The sequence below is a fragment of the Lagopus leucura genome, unplaced genomic scaffold, assembly GCF_019238085.1.
Source record: "Lagopus leucura isolate 7727_CA_CO unplaced genomic scaffold, USGS_WTPT01 Super-Scaffold_100018, whole genome shotgun sequence".
Classification (NCBI taxonomy): Eukaryota; Metazoa; Chordata; class Aves; order Galliformes; family Phasianidae; genus Lagopus; species Lagopus leucura.
The window spans coordinates 12082487-12094811 of record NW_024962272.1 but is presented as its reverse complement, the minus strand read 5'-3'; positions in this window follow the sequence as shown (position 1 = coordinate 12094811).

The window sequence follows — 12325 nt, the reverse complement described above, 5'->3', positions numbered from 1 at the left end:
CAGCCATCTCTCATTTCTAAAAGAATAATGGCAGGCAGGTGGTGAAAAAAGCTGCCCCTTAGCTGATACTAAGGCATAGAGAGAGGAAAGGGGTACCCAGGAAAAACTGCAACAGTGCTCGGACACCAAAGGTAACTGTATCATAGTGAATGCTCTGCTGCAACTGTGTGAGCCAGCTGCTGACCTCTTAGGGGCCACTGTCATCAACAATAGATAGTAGATGGTAAGTATGTTACATTACAGGTACTAAACTGTTCCAGGGCAGTGCTAGTTCCGAATGTTACACAGTCATTGTTATGGGAAATTTCGGTTTGACATAACAAAAGAGGTCTTAAATGAACAAGTTAAGTGATACAACATAATTAATGCTTATTAATGTTTATTAATGATTACATTTAACACTTTTGTTCCAAAATTCCCTTTCTGGTTCCTCTCATTCACGTTGATAGAAAAGTTCTTATTTTTCAACAAATATCTAATAGACATTGCAATTACAAAATTGGTTTATTGAAATAGTTGGGAGAATTGAGTTTAAAGGAAAGTATCTCCATGTTTTCATTATATATATTTTCTTTCCATTCTGTTCCGTTCTCAGTCCTTTTCCATTCCTAGTTCCTTTCCTTTCCCCATTCCCTTTCCTTTCCCCATTCCATTTCCTTTCCACATTCTGTTTCCTTTCCCCATTCCGTTTCCTTTCCCCATTCCGTTTCCTTTCCCCATTCCCATTCCCTTTCCCCATTCCCTTTCCTTTCCCCATTCCCTTTCCTTTCCCGATTCCCTTTCCTTTCCCCATTCCCTTCCCTTTCCTTTCCCCATTCCCATTCCTTTTCCCCATTCCCTTTCCCCATTCCCTTTCTCTATTCCCTTTCTCTATTCCCTTTCTCCATTCCTTTTCCTCATTTCCTTCCCTTCCCTTCCCTTCCCTTCCCTTCCCTTCCCTTCCCTTCCCTTCCCTTCCCTTCCCTTCCCTTCCCTTCCCTTCCCTTTCCTCCTCCCCCTCCCCCTTTCCCCTTTCCCCTTTCCCCTTTCCCCTTTCCCCTTTCCCCTTTCCCCTTTCCCCTTTCCCCATTCCCCATTCCCCATTCCCATGTGTAAGGGCTGCTTAAATGGTTGTGGAATGAATAGTTTCATGATACCCTGAATATACAAAAGTAAAGCAAACCTTAGAGATCTAATAGCAGGGATGATTCTTAATTATATATATAATGTTCTTCTTCTCTACACTTCTATATTAGTTCCCCCTTTGAAGGAGTAAAATTACTAAATTTCTAACAGTTAAGTACATTATATCAACAGTTTCTCAAATAGAAGCCTTTCTCCAAAATTGGGATGATTGAGTCACCCCCAGTTTCTGAAACCAGAACAAATAATGGGACTTTTTATGAATTGAGCTGAATAAGAAATTCTGAAAGTACATTAAGTATCTCAGTCAGCATGATTCTTCTTCCTTTATGGAACACCTTGGAAATGTTATGAAAGATGAATGTCTTTTTTCTTTTTTTTCCCCCTGCTATCTGTCTCTGCCAGTTCAACTAAGATTTCACATACCTATTAAGACTTTCTCAACAATGAGCCGACTCTTCCAAGTTATTAGACTATCACCCAAGCAGCCAGTCCTCAAATTACTGACAGACCATGATGATTACTTTAAGGTGTCCAATGACTGAATACAAATTATGCTTTAATAGCAGTATGATTGTGCTAAAGTAATTGAATTTTCCTGGCATCTTTTCAATTTATTGGCTGATTAATCATGAAACAGAGGGAAATGTTTCTTTAAAATGAGAATTCTTGGGATACAACAGAACAAACTTGAAAATACCTGTGGTCATATTAACAGTGGAGCCATTACTGCAACTGTTGTTCCCACTCCTGTAATTAAAATATTAATTCTTCTGTCACAACAATATTTGAGATTTTGTTTGCTGCCTATGCAGCAAACCTACCATGCACAACTGGTTTTGTTATAAATTATCACAACTTTGCCTGGTTTTATTGCTACAAAACTGAAGAATGGGTTTCTCAGACATCTTTTTCTTATAATGCTTGTAACTTTACATCTTGTAAGAAGCTCCATGCCAAGCTGAAGTGATGTCATATGGCAGCTATTTTTTGCATCAGTATATTTGCTGAAAGTCTTCCGTGGAGTTCTCTTTTACTTAAACTACCATGGGAATGTGTCCTCAGGGCTGTGTGAGCAGCAGTGCACTGTGCAGACACTGTGGGAAAACAGAGAGGGAGAAAACTAATCAAACTGTACAAACACAGGAGCCTAGAAGTAATGTGAGAAGCAAGAAGATGATTATATTCAGATTTCCTTCAGATGTGGTTGACTTGATTTGTGCAAATATAATTCATGTTAATAACCTGCTGGACAGCTGACTGGATAAAACAAAAGGTTGTCCTAACAAAATCATACCATGTATGCTTCAGTATCCAGTTTGAGATGTGTTTAAACAAGTTATAGATACCTTCACTGAGGTACATGAGTCCGTTAGGTTGAGGTAAATGAGAATTTTCTTTCCAGTCCATCTTAGTTGCAGGCAAGAGGTTTATTTATTTATTTATTTATTTGTTTGTTTGTTTGTTTATTTATTTATTTATTTTAATTTCCCCTTCAGCTTTTCTTTATTTAATAACATGGAGGAGCTTCATTTTAATCTTTGTTGTTTATTCACATATGTATATCTCTGGAAATTTATTCTGATGATGTAGTTCCATTGCAGAGCATTTGCCATAGTTGGCACAGGTGCCTTATCCTACTATTTAAAATTCGTATCTCCCTCATTGGCAGAGTATATAACTTGATTCTGAAGCTTTGATGTAGTTATACAAATAAGCTGTCTGGTTTCATGAATTCTGAAATACGTTTACATAATCAAAATGGGAGACAATGGAACATAAGTATCTTACAGTGTTTTCTTTACCAGGTGAAATTAAGATTAAGTGATAAAGAGCAAAGAGTCAAGAATCTTAGAAAGTCAAAAGCTCTAGAAGGTCTGACAGAAAACTCATTGCATGTTTCTAGCCCTTAAAGACTTTCTAAGCTACTGTATTTTAAAATGTTTGAATGGTATTTATTGTCTATTTAGTTGTGTTTTGGAAGATTATTGGTCTTTTTCTTAGGCTCTCTGATAAGAGTAAGTGTTTGATACTGAATGCTTGGAAGTAAAAAAGGTTTATCATCTACTTAAACTAGTTGTCTAATTGTAGGGAAGGGTAACACAAAGAATTAAAGGATTCTAGCTTTCCTAGAAGTATATTTATTTAAATTTTCTTCCCAGAGATGCTAAGGATTTGTTTTGTTCAGAGTACTGTAAAAAGCAAAGTGAAAAGAAATAGAAAATAAGCAGATTTCTCCCCCCCTTTTTCTAAAGAGCCTGCTCCCTCTGTTTGTAGATCCTAATTGAAACTTATCACAACATGATGGAGAATGGCTATAAAAGAAGACAGGCCTCTTAACACTTTTTAGCAACATCCAGCATCACGAACATCCATTTCTTATAAAAATGAGGCTCAGATACACTGGGTAGTCCCAACTTTTTGAATATGAAATGAGAGAACAACTGTCCTTCAGGCAGCTTAAGTCCCAAATTACTTTTGGGGCTTAAATGAGATCCTGGATATTGTTGACCACAAACTGATACAATATGTTCACTGTAAGTAGTGTCACTTATAGTGGGGTGTTTTGTTAGTCACAATTAGTCCTCATTATGAAGTAAATCAATGTCAAATTTTAACTGTGTGAATTGAACCTAAGCCAAGATTTTTTAGAGTTTGTAATGCAGAGTAAGTTAATACACTGTCTAAACTTCTTTCTTTGTATTTTTTTTTTGTTTCTTTTGTATGCTATATATGCACATTATATTGAAGAGAACAAAATGGATCTCAGCACCCAATAGAATTTCCCAGTACTGAGTATAAAATTAATCAGTCTGATGAATCTGCCAAATTTTCAGAAGTTTAGGACTAGTAAATTAAACTAAAGCAACTGTAGGTGTTAAAAATCACATTAAATATTTGTACATGCTACTTCATTAAATATTTTCATGCTGAAGTGCAGTGCTAGGGAGTATGTTGCACATGAAATAAAGAATGAGAGTTGTAAATAATTTTTCTTGTATTTCCAGTTTAAAGGACAAAAAAAAAAAAAAAAGCCAAGTAAAAAGGGAACAAATGTGGTTGGACTTTTGGACTCTAAGCTAAATATACGTATATTTTTTTTCCAGCAAAAACACAGTAAATACTGTCTAAACAATGTCTAGTTGATTCACTTTTAAGAAAACCATTTCAGATGAACAAAAAAAAAAGAAGAAAAAAAAAAAGAGAAGGCTAGTTGTTTTCTTATGTGATTGTTTCCTAGGCCTTGAAGACACCTTAATATTATAGTCTATACTTTGAGTCCAGAGTAAATCTTACAATACCCACTCCACAAGTGTTTAATCAAAATTAATTTAATGTAAAAACTCAAAGTCTGTTTTCCCACATAAATTTCTCCACACGACCTGACCAAAATCAGTGAGTTAACATAAGGACTCCTGAGAAGTGCTTAACAATGAAAATAATGTTGAAAGTTTGAGGTCATAAAATAACGTGCTATTTAATCTGCCATGTTTACTGTGTGAAAAGAAAGTGGGGGAAATAACACTCTTTTTAGTCCAGAGTCACAAACAGAGCTGCAGTAGCGCAATTCAAAAGTGACTGTGAAAGCCAAGGAGTTATGCCTGGGCTTTTGTGTTCCTTTGGAGCAGAGTCAGTAAAATACCAGGGTCTTTCTACCTGTTTGTGGAAGGCTGCCAGAGCACAGTGCTTACAGTGACTGCACAGCTACTGCTAGCAGGCCTAAGTTACGTGCGACTGAGAGTAATCTCAGTGTTACTGAAGGACAGGCTGGAGATAAAGTCTGCAAGCTTATGGGAAGAATTTATTTGATTTAGTCTCTTCAGAAATAAATCTGGAATAGCTGAAGAGAACATCAGCAGAGCTGTACTGATTTCACTCCTGTCTGAATCAGGTATCGTGGGAAATATAAGGAAGCTGCTAGGCTGTGTAGAGATGATGTCAGGAAAGCCAAGACTCAGCTTGAACTAAATTTGGCAAGGGTGTGCTGAGAAGAACAAGAAAAGCTTCTCCAGGTACCTCAACCAAAAAAAAGAAATCTAAGAAAATGTAATCCCCCACAGTGAGTGATGCAGGCAAACTGATAACAACGGACAAGGAAAAGGCTGAGGTACTCAACAACTGTTTTGCTTTGATCTTCTCTAATAACTGCTCATCACACAGCCCTTGAACAAATGGTTCAAAAGAGCCCTTGAAAAAGTGATTCAAAAGGAGGGGATTGGGCAAGAATCATCCACCCTGTTGTGAGCAGAGATCGGGATCTTGACCACCTGGGGAACAGAACATCCACAAGTCTATGGGTCCCGATGAGGTGCATCCCAGAGTCCTGAGGGAATTGTCTGGTGTAGTCACCAAGCCACTTTCAGTGATATATGAAAAGTAACAGCAGTCAGGTGAAATCCCTGGTGACAAGAAAAAAAGTAACATCACGCATACTTTTAAGAAAGGATGACCCCAACCTGTCAGTCTCATCTCTGTGCCAGGAAAGATAATGGAGCACATCTTCATGGATGGTATGCTTAGGCACGTGGAAGGCAGGGATTTGATATAGGAGAACCAGCATGGCCTCACCAAGATCAAGTCCTGTTTGACCAACCTACTGGTCTTCTATAATCAGTGGACATGGAAAGAGCCACATATGTCCTCTAACTCTTAGCGTGTAAAATACATGTGTTGGATTTTTCAGCATGATTTACAGTAGCAACAGTGATACTGATACGGAACTATTGATTCTGAAAGCACTCAAAGCTCTATCAAAATGTAGATACCTGCTGGCTTTGTAAAACAGAAAGGAGAAAACAAATATCTTAAAATATTTCTCCTAAAAGTAAATCTAAATTACTATTACTGAACAGGTAGCAGTAAATGGCTTTGAAGTCTGCTCTGCGTCTGGTGGTTTGTTTTCCTTCTGCATTTGGTTATGCGCATCTCTTTCCTGAATTGTCAAGCTTTTATTCTGCAGTGGCTTACAAGTATACTTAACTCTTCTGTCACACAGCTTGTCACATGTGAAGTTGTCAGCAATAAAGGTTACAACACTTAAATCCTGATCCTGTTCTTACTTGCTTTTGCACAACTATGAACATAGATCAATAAGGAGCAATAGTCCACAAAGTAATTTGGAAACGAATTAATGACAAAAATCAGAAACTATAAAGGCAGTTGTATCAGAAACTGAATTTTGTTGCATATGATTATTTAAAAATCAAGGTGTTAATTATTATAGCAACAGATTCTTTATAAAGATTATATGCTGGCAATATTAACAAACCTGAAATTCTTGTTGTATATCATGTATGTTCTTCCTGTATTCCTTAATTTATTCTCAGAATGTACAAGGAATTTTTACCTGATTTACTTTATGTGCAAAGCAGAAGTTTAATTTTCTGGACCTCAACATGATTTAAATCTGACTGCTCATTCAGGCCCCAACTTTGAGGATCTTCCAGTTTGAAAAAATGCTTTACACACATTTAAAGTTAGGCAAATACAAATATAGACAAGGTAAGTAAAATTCAAATTGTGTTACATGAGTATTAACAATCAATAACTCAAAAGAAGAAAAGAAACAATAAAGGACATTGGTCCATAGCTGGCAAGTTATGAGACAGCAATGTGCTCACATGGCCAAGGAGGCATCTTGGCCTGTATCAGAAATACTGTGGACAGCAGTGATTGTACTCAACTCTGGTGGGCCACAGCTCAAACACCGTGTTCTGTTTTGGGTCCCTCAATAAAAGAAAGACATTGAAGTGTTGAAGCATATCCAAAGAAAAACAGCAAAGCTGGTGAATGTTCTACAGAACAAGACATATAAAGGGTGGCTAAGGAAATGGGTTATTTAGCACAGAGAAAAGGAGGCTCAGGGAGAGACTTTATAGCTCCCAATAGACAGTTGGAAGGAATAGCGAACTAGTGAATAGTTGTAGCATAGTGGAAGTTGGTCTCTTCTCTCAGGTGACAGATGCTTGGACAAGAGGAAATGGACTCAAGCTGCATCAGAGTTAGTTTAAGTAGGAAAAATTCTTCACTGAAGGGGTTGTGGACCATGGGAACTGACTACCTAGGGAAGTGACTGAGTCACTATCCCTGAAGGTGTTCATATGACGTGTAGATGTGGTGGTAAAGAATATTGTTTAATGGTAGACCTGGCAGTGCTACATTAACGGGGATGATCTTGGAGGTCTTTTCCAATCTAAATGATTCTATGATTGTATGAATGTGACCAAAACTGATCCAAACTTTCAGATGTTTGAAGGTGCCTGTGCAAGCAGACACGGAAATGGAACATTACTGCAAGCTCTGCCTATCAGCAGTCATGTTCTACCCTGGAACAAGAATAGTAGAAAAGAAAACATCAAAAAGGTGTGCAATAGGTGTTATTTCATTGTACACTCAGTGAGCTGGGCTTTTGGGATTGTGAGAGCCCTTCAAAACCTGGCTCTGAGGAGGTAGCTGAACTGGCCGCTTGGTAACTTGTGTTAGTGTAGTTATTATCTATTTTATGAGTAGTGCTGGTGTTGTAGTAATTATCAATTTTTAGTCTTGTTTTTATCTTTCCATAATTAGTAAAGTTCATTAGCTGAAAACATAAAATTATTTTGAATTGGAGCCTTAGTAAATGATTGTTTAGTTAAGCTTTTTTCACAAGAGGAGTAATTCAAGCTCTAGTTGGACAATACATGCAAATATAACTCTAGACAAACTTTTTAGGTGGGCAAAAACAGTATCTATGTTGCAATATTCTTAATCTGTGCACACAAATACAGTCAAGAAAGGAGAGCTCAGATTTTCATCTTGGTCCATATATGCAGAATGCCTTTATTTGGATTATTAAGCCTTTGGTGAAAGAATGTTCTTTCTAATTCACCATGGATCAGTGAGATACATGGAATTGACAGGCACTTTGCATTCAGCCAAGACATTCGTGTTCCTTTGGATAATGAATCAACTATAAACCACCACTTTTGTCACATGCAAAACCTGTTAGTCTTCCAGCAGTGTAAGCTGAAAGGCTTCCTTGAGGCTCTTAACAAGCAAGATAACTTGCTGCATTGCTTGCATAAAAGCAACTGTAGAGAAAATAGTGGATGCAGTATTTGGCAACAAAAAGGGTCCTCAGAGAAGACTCCTTGGAGCAGCTCTACATGGAATGAAGAGAGAGTGCACTGCTCTGTAGTTTTTCTGTCAACAATGCTGGAAAACAGGACTGAAAAACTCCTGGAAAGAGAAGGATCTACCAAAGAATATTCCACTGGAAGAAACATCATAGCTAGTCCTAGGAATCAGTGAACTGTGACAATTTTCTCACTGACTTTGTGCTCTCTGAACCAAAAATTCTGAAATGATGTTTGTCCTTATGGTAGTCAGCTTGAATGGATTAAAATCAATGGAAAGTTTGTTCCAGCAGCCAGCTTTCAAATGTGATGTTGTCAATGTGGTCTAATTCAGATAAATGCTGACAGATACTTGAGCTTTCAGGTGATATCTACAGGAATTTTGCTAAGAAACTTGTACAGTAAATTCAACCCATCCTTCTCTGTGGAAATGGAGTACTATCGCGTTTTTTTCCCCAGCACTTCCTGAATCTCTGCAGAGATCACTGAACTGCAGCGAAAGCAAGTGCATTGTTCTGACTCGCCCCTGCTCCCCCTTGTGAGCCGTGCTGGTGACTATTCGCAAGGAGTGCCACGCCAGCTGTGATACACCCCTGCTGATGTCAGTAGGAATTCAACTGTTTCTGCTGGTGTAATTGTGACCTAATATTTCACTGATAGTTCTGCATTTTTGGTGAATCTGTACTGAGATCATGTCTGACTCAAAAATTTCCTGTGGAGTACAAACCTGAGAATCCTGGTACTTTGGTGCTACCATCAATAATGTGGTATTTTACAGATCTTGTTGCATTTTATTTCATGCAATGAACCTGCAATGCTTTTGGACTTTAAAAGGAAGTAGAAATCCTCTCTGAGTTAAATTTTCAGCATCTGGCTCTGCCCTCATTGTCATCTGTAGGACTTATATTATTTAAATATTTTTTATTTGTAAATTATCTATCTTTAAATGCTCTTAGAGTTACAGTGATGAGAATTACAGAAATGTGCATTAATATTTTATATGAAGTTTCCAGTATTGGGATCTCTTTGAATACAAAACATTTGAAGATATTTGCTATTATTTTTGAGTGACACGCTGTATACCCACCCCAATTCTATTAGCTGATTGCTAATTTAAGCTTGATCTCTGGATCCATTTTACACAACGAGGTGTGTACCTTGAAGGCAGTTTTTCTGAAGAAAGCAGAGTAATATGTTCACATGTTGTAAACTTGGGGCCTTCATAGCAACAATTTTTTTTTTTTGTGAACTGGGTCCTTCAGAAATGATCCAAATCTTCTCCTACAAAACAGGATGTTTAGGCCACGTAGTAAGCAAAATTTCCTGTGGACTTTTGATTCTTGCAACTCATACTTCCCTAACTACAGCTACCTTAAACAGACTCACTGGAATAGTGGCTCAGTGCTAACTGAGATGATAGAACAAGGGGAAATGGTTTCAAACTTAAAGAGAGTGTATTTAGGTTAGATATAAGGAAAAAGTCTTTTACAGTGAGGGTGGTGAAACACTGAACGGATTGCCCAGAGACGTGGATGCGCTGTTCCTGGAGACTTTCAAGGTTAGGCTGGATCAGGCCCTGGGCAATTTGACCTAGCTGTGGATGTCCCTGTTCATTGCAGGAGAGTTGGACTAGACAGCCTGTAATGGTCACTTCCAACTCTAAGGATTCTATGATTTGGTGACTACTATATTCTGTAATTTAGATTCACACAGAATCACTCAGAAATCAAAGTACTGCTCAAAGATATTAGCACTGCCTCCTGCCCCTGAATCTATCTTCTTAGCTGGCAGCAACTCCCAGTTAAATAGGAAGCAGGGGCAGTCAGTATCCCTTACTCTATCCTGATGCCCTCTGCTGTAAGCAGGTGAATTCAGATACCTGTTAGATGAACAAAGAATGAGAATGCAGCTATTACCTTGCATGCTTACAGACAGTGCTGAGGGTGAGCAAGCATACTGTTAGTGTGCTTCTACCCACCAACATTTGTTCTTGCAGCCATGTTTACATGGCTTTGTGACCCTATTGGGTTTCTCCAGCTCTGTAGGGTGAAAGCCAGATAATCGCTCTGACACCTTCCTGGTCTTGGCAGCAAGAGCAGCTACTGACTGGCAGCCCACCATGGGATCAGCATACAAGAAGTATATGTAGGCTTATAGTCATCCATCAGCTCAGCATTTACAAGTAACAGAACTGAATTTTTTGCACTGCTTGTGTTTTCTAATACTAGCTGTACTATTTAATGCCACTGCCTGAAATACAGGCACGATACTTCACTGAACTCTCCATATACCAGCTGCATAAGGATTGTCAGGCCTCCAAGCTGTGGCAAAAAGGGCTGTGTCTCAGTCGTTGTCCCTGGCTTTCTGTATGATTTGTAATTGTACGAGACATTTCAGACAGCCCTATTTGTAGGAAAAAAGTCCCGTCACACTTTTTGAATGGGATTGCAGTCCTAATATCTGATTCACAGTTCAGCCCAAAAGTTGACATCCTGCAGCTCCAACAGGACAGGGTATTTGTTAACATTGCCTTATTCTTCTACATGGGCTGGAGGGTTTTTTTTTTTTTGTTGCTGTTCATTTACTTGCTGATATGCCGCTAGACACTGCCTTATTCTGTGGCAGAAGTATGTCTGACAGTAGTATGACAGTATTCTGCGGCTGTATGTCTGTGATAACTGTCATAGAAATCTGCTACTCATCTCACAGGGCTCTCGAGCACCTCAGGTCTACAGGTACAATGTACTGCAGAAGCAAATAAGGGGTCAAGAGTGGCCTGTTGTTAAGACAGCGGGCACCATTCTCATGAGCTGCCTGTAGCATCAAGTCACCACTGGCTTGGCTCTTTCCCTGTTAATTTTGGGGATGGAGAGAAGCAGAAGAAAGGGGAAAACATGTGGTATAGGCAGAGAAGATGCCTTCTCTGTTGTAGGGAGGAAGATCTGTTGCATCAGAGTAAATCCACATGTGAGCTAAAATCCTGCATCTGCTGAGCTCCTATGCTGCAAGGCTAAAGGGTAAAAAAGCACTTCTTTATTATTAGCAAGTGGGGTGCTCACAACTGGTTTATCAGCTGATAATGACCACCTTCCTTAATTTGTGGCTGTTGAGGTGAATAATCTTTTTCAAGCATGTACTGGTTTGCTTCACTATTCACTACACAATTGGAAGTGTTTATCATTTATGAGAAGCATATACTTAGAGGTTTTTTTTTTCTTCTTCTTCTTTTTTTAATGTTCCACATTAGAGGGCTTTGCATATTTATTAGCTGGCAGCAGCGAGCATTATGCACTTCTCATTTGTTTGTGGTTCCTGCACTTCCTGCTGTTAGCAGTCCAGCAGAAATCCAAAGGAGGAGTGTGCTGGCATAGTGGTGCTCAGCTGTTCTCAGTGGATTTCTGAAGAATGTTACCTTCAGGCAGAACTGTTTATGAATATGGAAGTTTACATGTCAGCAAACATAAATAGGCAGGGTGACTGAGGCATGCCAGTCTGTGCAGCCATCAGCTTGCTTTTCTCTCTGTGGAGCTACCACATTCCGTTCCACCCTGCTTCTTCTGCCACACAGCCCAGTGTTGATCCTTGTGTCGGGAACGGTCAGTGTTAGGTACTGCTTCATGCGCAGCATGTAGAGCTTTGTACAAAGTTACATACGTTTGCGATGGTGAGCACAGTAAAGCCACCAGGTGCTGCATTTTCCTTCCCACTTTGCACAACTGTTCCACCCCAGTGGACCCATCTTCTCCCCTGAGGACACAAGTTTCCAGGACTTGCACTCTGAGACGAAGTTGCTTTGTGTCCTCTCGTATTCCCTCACAGCACACCCGTCCTGTCTGGTAATTTTCGCTTTGTCTTTCCCACTTTGCAGGGCTGGGACAGCTAGCACACCCGCGGGTGGCGGTCCGCCTTCCCTCACGGGGCAGCGGACGCTTCCCGGTCACACAGGCGAACCCCACACCCGGGGGGTGCGCTGCCTTTTCCAGCCCACGGCCCGGGGGCGGGCGCTGGAGGATGCTGCGGCCAGGGAGCGGGGCGCGGGCTGACGCAGCGGAGGCCCCCGCCGCGGCAGGCGGGCGGGCGGCGGGGCG